Genomic DNA, 8,493 nt, shown 5'->3' on the forward strand with positions numbered 1-8,493 from the left:
ATACACAGAGAGTACACACTGATCCAGATACACAGAGGATTCACACTGATCCAGATACACAGAGGATTAACACTGATCCAGATACACAGAGGATTCACACTGATCCAGATACACAGAGGATTCACACTGATCCAGATACACACTGATCCAGATACACAGAGAGTACACACTGATCCAGATACACAGAGGATTCACACTGATCCAGATACACACTGATCCAGATACAGAGGATTCACACTGATCCAGATATACAGAGAATTCACACTGATCCAGATACACAGAGTATTCACACTGATCCAGATACACAGAGGATTCACACTGATCCAGATACACAGAGGATTCACACTGATCCAGATGCATAGAGGATACACACTGATCCAGATAAACAGAGGATTCACACTGATCCAGATGCATAGAGGATACACACTGATCCAGATACACAGAGGATTTACGCTGATCCAGACACACAGAGGAGTCAGGCTGATGCGGATACACAGAGGATTCACACTGATCCAGATGCACAGAGGATTCACACTGATCCAGTTACACAGAGAATTCACATTGCTCCAGATACACAGAGGATTCATGCTGATCCAGATACACAGAGCGTTCACGCCTATCCAGATACACAGAGAATTCACACTGATCCAGATACACAGAGAATTCACACTGATCCAGATACACAGAGGATTCACACTGATCCAGATACACAGAGGATTCACACTGATCCAGATACACAGAGCGTTCACGCCTATCCAGATACACAGAGAATTCACACTGATCCAGATACACAGAGAATTCACACTGATCCAGATACACAGAGAATTCACACTGATCCAGATACACAGAGGATACACACTGATCCAGATACACAGAGGATTCACACTGATCCAGATACACAGAGAATTCACACTGATCCAGATACACAGAGGATTCACACTGATCCAGATACACAGAGGATTGACACTGATCCAGATACACAGAAGATTCACACTGATCCAGATACAGAGAATTCACACTGATCCAGATACACACTGATCCCGATACACAGAGGATTCACGCTGATCCAAATACAAAGAGAACACACATTGATCCAAATACAGAGAATTCACACTGATCCAAATACACACTGATCCAGATACACAGAGAGTACACACTGATCCAGATACACAGAGGATTCACACTGATCCAGATACACACTGATCCAGATACACAGAGGATTCACACAGATCCAGATACACAGAGAATTCACACTGATCCAGATACACAGAGGATTCACACTGATCCAGATACACAGAGAATTCACACTGATCCAGATACACAGAGGATTCAGACTGATCCAGATACACAGAGGATTCACACTGATCCAGATACACAGAGGATTCACACTGATCCAGATACACAGAGGATTCAGACTGATCCAGATACACAGAGGATTCACACTGATCCAGATGCATAGAGGATTCACACTGATCCATATAAACAGAGGATTCACATTGCTCCAGATACACAGAGGATACACACTGATCCAGATACACAGAGGATTCACACTGACCCCGATACACACTGATCCCGATACACAGAGGATTCACACTGATCCAGATGCATAGAGGATTCACACTGATCCATATAAACAGAGGATTCACACTGATCCAAATACAGAGAATTCACATTGCTCCAGATACACAGAGAATTCACACTGATCCAGATACACAGAGGATTCACACTGATCCCGATACACACTGATCCCGATACACAGAGGATTCGTGCTGATCCAGATACACAGAGGATTCATGCTGATCCAGATACAGAGAGGATTCACGCTGATCCAGATACACAGAGGATTCACGCTGATCCAGATACACAGAGAATTCACGCTGATACAGACACACGGTGGATATGGCTGATCCAGACACATGGTGGATACAGGCTGATCCAGACACACAGTGGATAGACACTGATTCAGATACACACTGATCCAGGTACACACTGATCCAGGTACACACTGATCCAGGTACACACTGACCCAGGTACACACTGACCCAGGTACACACTGATCCAGATACACAGAGAATTCACACTGACCAAGATACACAGAGGATTCACACTGATCCAGATACACAGAGGATTCAAGCTGATCCACATACACAAAGGATTCAAGCTGATCCACATACACAGAGGATTCACGCTGATCCAGATACATAGAGGATACACACTCATCCATATACACAGGATTCACATTGATCTAGATACACAGTGGATACGGGTGGATCCACACACAGTGGATACAGGTGGATCCAGACACACAGTGGATATGGGCTGATCCAGATACAGAGTGAATACGGGCTGATCCAGATACACAGTGGATACAGGCAGATCCAGACATACAGTGGATAGACACTGACCCAGTTACACACTGATCCAGGTACACACTGATCCAGGTACACACTGATCCAGGTACACACTGATCCGAATACACAGAATATTCACACTGATCCAGATACACAGAGGATTCAAGCTGATCCAGATACAGAGGATTCACGCTGATCCAAATACATACTGATCCATATACACAGAGGACACACATTGATCCAAATACAGAGAATTCACACAGATCCAGATACACACTGATCCAGATACACAGAGAGTACACACGGATCCAGATACACAGAGGATTCACACTGATCCAGATACACAGAGAATTCACACTGATCCAGATACACAGAGGATTCACACTGATCCAGATACACAGAGGATTCACACTGATCCAGATACACACTGATCCAGATACACAGAGAGTACACACTGATCCAGATACACAGAGGATTCACACTGATCCAGATACACAGAGGATTAACACTGATCCAGATACACAGAGGATTCACACTGATCCAGATACACAGAGGATTCACACTGATCCAGATACACACTGATCCAGATACAGAGAGTACACACTGATCCAGATACACAGAGGATTCACACTGATCCAGATACACACTGATCCAGATACAGAGGATTCACACTGATCCAGATATACAGAGAATTCACACTGATCCAGATACACAGAGTATTCACACTGATCCAGATACACAGAGGATTCACACTGATCCAGATACACAGAGGATTCACACTGATCCAGATGCATAGAGGATACACACTGATCCAGATAAACAGAGGATTCACACTGATCCAGATGCATAGAGGATACACACTGATCCAGATACACAGAGGATTTACGCTGATCCAGACACACAGAGGAGTCAGGCTGATGCGGATACACAGAGGATTCACACTGATCCAGATGCACAGAGGATTCACACTGATCCAGTTACACAGAGAATTCACATTGCTCCAGATACACAGAGGATTCATGCTGATCCAGATACACAGAGCGTTCACGCCTATCCAGATACACAGAGAATTCACACTGATCCAGATACACAGAGCGTTCACGCCTATCCAGATACACAGAGAATTCACACTGATCCAGATACACAGAGAATTCACACTGATCCAGATACACAGAGGATTCACACTGATCCAGATACACAGAGGATTCACACTGATCCAGATACACAGAGCGTTCACGCCTATCCAGATACACAGAGAATTCACACTGATCCAGATACACAGAGAATTCACACTGATCCAGATACACAGAGAATTCACACTGATCCAGATACACAGAGGATACACACTGATCCAGATACACAGAGGATTCACACTGATCCAGATACACAGAGAATTCACACTGATCCAGATACACAGAGAGTACACACTGATCCAGATACACAGAGGATTGACACTGATCCAGATACACAGAAGATTCACACTGATCCAGATACAGAGAATTCACACTGATCCAGATACACACTGATCCCGATACACAGAGGATTCACGCTGATCCAAATACACAGAGAACACACATTGATCCAAATACAGAGAATTCACACTGATCCAAATACACACTGATCCAGATACACAGAGAGTACACACTGATCCAGATACACAGAGGATTCACACTGATCCAGATACACACTGATCCAGATACACAGAGGATTCACACAGATCCAGATACACAGAGAATTCACACTGATCCAGATACACAGAGGATTCACACTGATCCAGATACACAGATAATTCACACTGATCCAGATACACAGAGGATTCAGACTGATCCAGATACACAGAGGATTCACACTGATCCAGATACACAGAGGATTCACACTGATCCAGATACACAGAGGATTCAGACTGATCCAGATACACAGAGGATTCACACTGATCCAGATGCATAGAGGATTCACACTGATCCATATAAACAGAGGATTCACATTGCTCCAGATACACAGAGGATACACACTGATCCAGATACACAGAGGATTCACACTGATCCCGATACACACTGATCCCGATACACAGAGGATTCACACTGATCCAGATGCATAGAGGATTCACACTGATCCATATAAACAGAGGATTCACACTGATCCAAATACAGAGAATTCACATTGCTCCAGATACACAGAGAATTCACACTGATCCAGATACACAGAGGATTCACACTGATCCAGATACACACTGATCCCGATACACAGAGGATGCACGCTGATCCAAATACATACTGATCCATATACACAGAGGACACACATTGATCCAAATACAGAGAATTCACACTGATCCAAATACACACTGATCCAGATACACAGAGGATTCACACTGATCCAGATACACAGAGGATTCACACTGATCCAGATACACAGAGGATTCACACTGATCCAGATACACACTGATCCAGATACACAGAGGATTCACACTGATCCAGATACACAGAAAATTCACACTGATCCAGATACACAGGGGATTCGCACTGATTCAGATACACACTAATCCAGATACAGAGAGGATTCCCGCTTATCCAGATACTCAGAGTATTGACACTGATCCAGATACATGGGGGATTCACACTGATCCAGACCCACAGAGGATTGACACTGATCCAGATACAGAGCATTGACACTGATCCAGACACACAGAGCATTGACACTGATCCAGACACACAGAGGATTGACACTGATCCAGATACAGAGGATTCACACTGATCCAGATACACAGAGGATTCACACTGATCCCGATACACAGAGGATTCACACTGATCCAGATACACAGATGATTCACGCTGATCCAGATACACAGAGAATTCACACTGATCCCGATACACAGAGGATTCACACTGATCCAGATACACAAAGGATTCACACTGATGCAGATACACTCAGGATTCAGGCTGATCCAGATACACTCAGGATTCAGGCTGATCCAGATACACAGAGGATTCACACTGATCCAGATACACGGAGGATTGACACTGATCCAGATGCTCAGAGGATTCACACTGATCCAGATACACAGAGGATTCACGCTGATTCAGATACACAGAGGATTCACGCTGATTCAGATACACAGAGGATTCAGGCTGATCCAGATACACAGAGGATTCAGGCTGATCCAGGTATACAGAGGATTCACACTGATCCAGATACACAGAGGATTCACGCTGATCCAGATACATAGAGGATTCATGCTTATCCAGGTACACAGAATATTCACGCTGATCCAGATACACGGGCGATTCACACTGATCCAGATATAGACGATTCATGCCGATCCAGATACACAGAGGATTCATGCTTATTCAGATACACAGAGGATTCACACTGATCCAGATACACAGAGGATTCACATTGATCCAGATACATATGGGATTCGCACTGATTCAGATACACACTAATCCAGATACAGAGACGATTCCCGCTTATCCAGATACTCAGAGGATTCACACTGATCCAGATACAAGGTCGCCCATGGTCGGCTTATGATGAAAGTGAGGAGGTGTGGGATAGAGGGAAAGTTGGCCGATTGGATAGGTAACTGGCTGTCTGATCGAAGACAGAGGGTGGTGGTGGATGGAAAATTTTCGGATTGGAAGCAGGTTGCTAGCGGAGTGCCACAGGGATCAGTGCTTGGTCCTCTGCTCTTTGTGATTTTTATTAATGACTTAGAGGAGGGGGCTGAAGGGTGGATCAGTAAATTTGCTGATGACACCAAGATTGGTGGAGTAGTGGATGAGGTGGAGGGCTGTTGTAGGCTGCAAAGAGACATAGATAGGATGCAAAGCTGGGCTGAAAAATGGCAAATGGAGTTTAACCCTGATAAATGTGAGGTGATTCATTTTGGTAGGACTAATTTAAATGTGGATTACAGGGTCAAAGGTAGGGTTCTGAAGACTGTGGAGGAACAGAGAGATCTTGGGGTCCATATCCACAGATTTCTAAAGGTTGCCACTCAAGTGGATAGAGCTGTGAAGAAGGCCTATAGTGTGTTAGCTTTTATTAACAGGGGGTTGGAGTTTAAGAGCCGTGGGGTTATGCTGCAACTGTACAGGACCTTGGTGAGACCACATTTGGAATATTGTGTGCAGTTCTGGTCACCTCACTATAAGAAGGATGTGGAAGCGCTGGAAAGAGTGCAGAGGAGATTTACCAGGATGCTGCCTGGTGTGGAGGGTAGGTCTTATGAGGAAAGGTTGAGGAAGCTAGGGCTGTTCTCTCTGGAGCGGAGGAGGCTGAGGGGAGACTTAATAGAGGTTTATAAAATGATGAAGGGGATAGATAGAGTGAACGTTCAAAGACTATTTCTCGGGTGGATGGAGCTATTACAAGGGGGCATAACTATAGGGTTCGTGGTGGGAGATACAGGAAGGATATCAGAGGTAGGTTCTTTACGCAGGGAGTGGTTGGGGTGTGGAATGGACTGCCTGCAGTGATAGTGGAGTCAGACACTTTAGGAACATTTAAGCGGTTATTGGATAGGCACATGGAGCACACCAGGATGATAGGGAGTGGGATAGCTTGATCTTGGTTTCAGATAAAGCTCAGCACAACATCGTGGGCCGAAGGGCCTGTTCTGTGCTGTACTGTTCTATGTTCTATGTTCTAATCAGATCAGTACTTTCCTTCTCATTTTAAGAATACAAAAAAAAGTGTTTGGTCCATGAACCTGAGGTTCCCACTGGGATTTGGTTTGCGTAGCACTGCTGTGGTCATAATGATACCAAGATAATAATTTTGTAGGTGACGTCTCAGCAGAACCCCAAATGAATGTTCATTGTCCTAGAATGTTAACTTTTGCTGAAATCTTGCTGCCGTTTATGCAGGTGAGATCTTATGGTCCTGCTGACGGTACACTTCTGCCGTGGGTTTCCCAGTGGCGAGGGAAAGCCCGTTGACACTGGAGGGACCAGAAGATCCCACTGCCAGCGAGCGGCGCACCGCCTCCCGCCACCGTGAAACACACTGCAGCCGGGGAGAAAAACCCCACCCTTTGTTTCTCTCTGCAGTTACTGCCAGGTCTATTTTTCAGTATTTTCAGGGGTTTTTTCAGATTGTCAGCAGTCACATTATTTTGCTTTTTATAATCACTATTTGCTCCCTGAATTTAAAACCAATTATAATAATGAGCAATGTTCCTCCATGTTTCCCACCTGTGGCAAACAGCATGTTTGTTTTGATTTTTAAGTCACAGCCAAGATAATCATTCATTTCTGTGAACTTTCTTACCTTCGGCATAAACAGCTTTATACTGAACTGTAAATGTTGGACGATCCACTGCCCCAGGATGATAGAATTCAACCATAAGCGCCCTTCCAATGACCACAAATTCTGCTTCATTTGTGCAAACTTTTGCTTTTAAGACTGGAGGTGCTTTAGAGACATCACGAACAAGTAAATAAGCTTTTGAACATTTTTCTGATTTTTGAAGGTTGTTTGTAACAATAACCATGTGTATCTGTTAAAGAACAACAGTAATAGTAACATTTTAAATATCTTTACACATTTTCAGAAAAATGTGTATGTAAAATGGCCTCTAACTCCTATTTCCTAACTTGCCAAGAATTTCTATCCAAAGCTGCATTGTCAGTTGTGGCTCAGCAGATGGAAGGGTTTAGGTTAAAGTCCCTCTCTAGGACTTGAACATAAAAATGCAGTACAGAGGGAGTGCTACACTGGTCTTTCAGAGACACACAGGATATTGCTGTTGGAGAACTTAGTGATGGCGATACCACTAAATACCAAGAGTGGGTCTCATCTTATAGGAGATGGTCATTGCCGTGTATGGCTTGCATCCTAATAAAAGTTCAAGCTTGGAAGTTGTGCAGCTCTGTGATGGACTGCATTCTTATCTGAGACATTCCAAGTAAGGCTTATCGCTTCAATTATCAATGAGCAAACTTCCTTCTGATTCAGAGAAAAGGTAACAGCTGAAATAATTGAAGATATTAGCCTTAGTATGCTGCCCTGAGAAATTCCTACCGAGATATCATAGACATATAAAATATGAATCAAGACATTAGTTTAATGTGCCTCTGCTGGCAGGGTCAAAGAGTTAATAAATTAGTCCCATTGACCTGCACTTACACAATGCCATGAAGTG

This window comes from Mustelus asterias, chromosome 9, assembly GCF_964213995.1.
Source record: "Mustelus asterias chromosome 9, sMusAst1.hap1.1, whole genome shotgun sequence".
In the NCBI taxonomy this organism is placed as follows: Eukaryota; Metazoa; Chordata; class Chondrichthyes; order Carcharhiniformes; family Triakidae; genus Mustelus; species Mustelus asterias.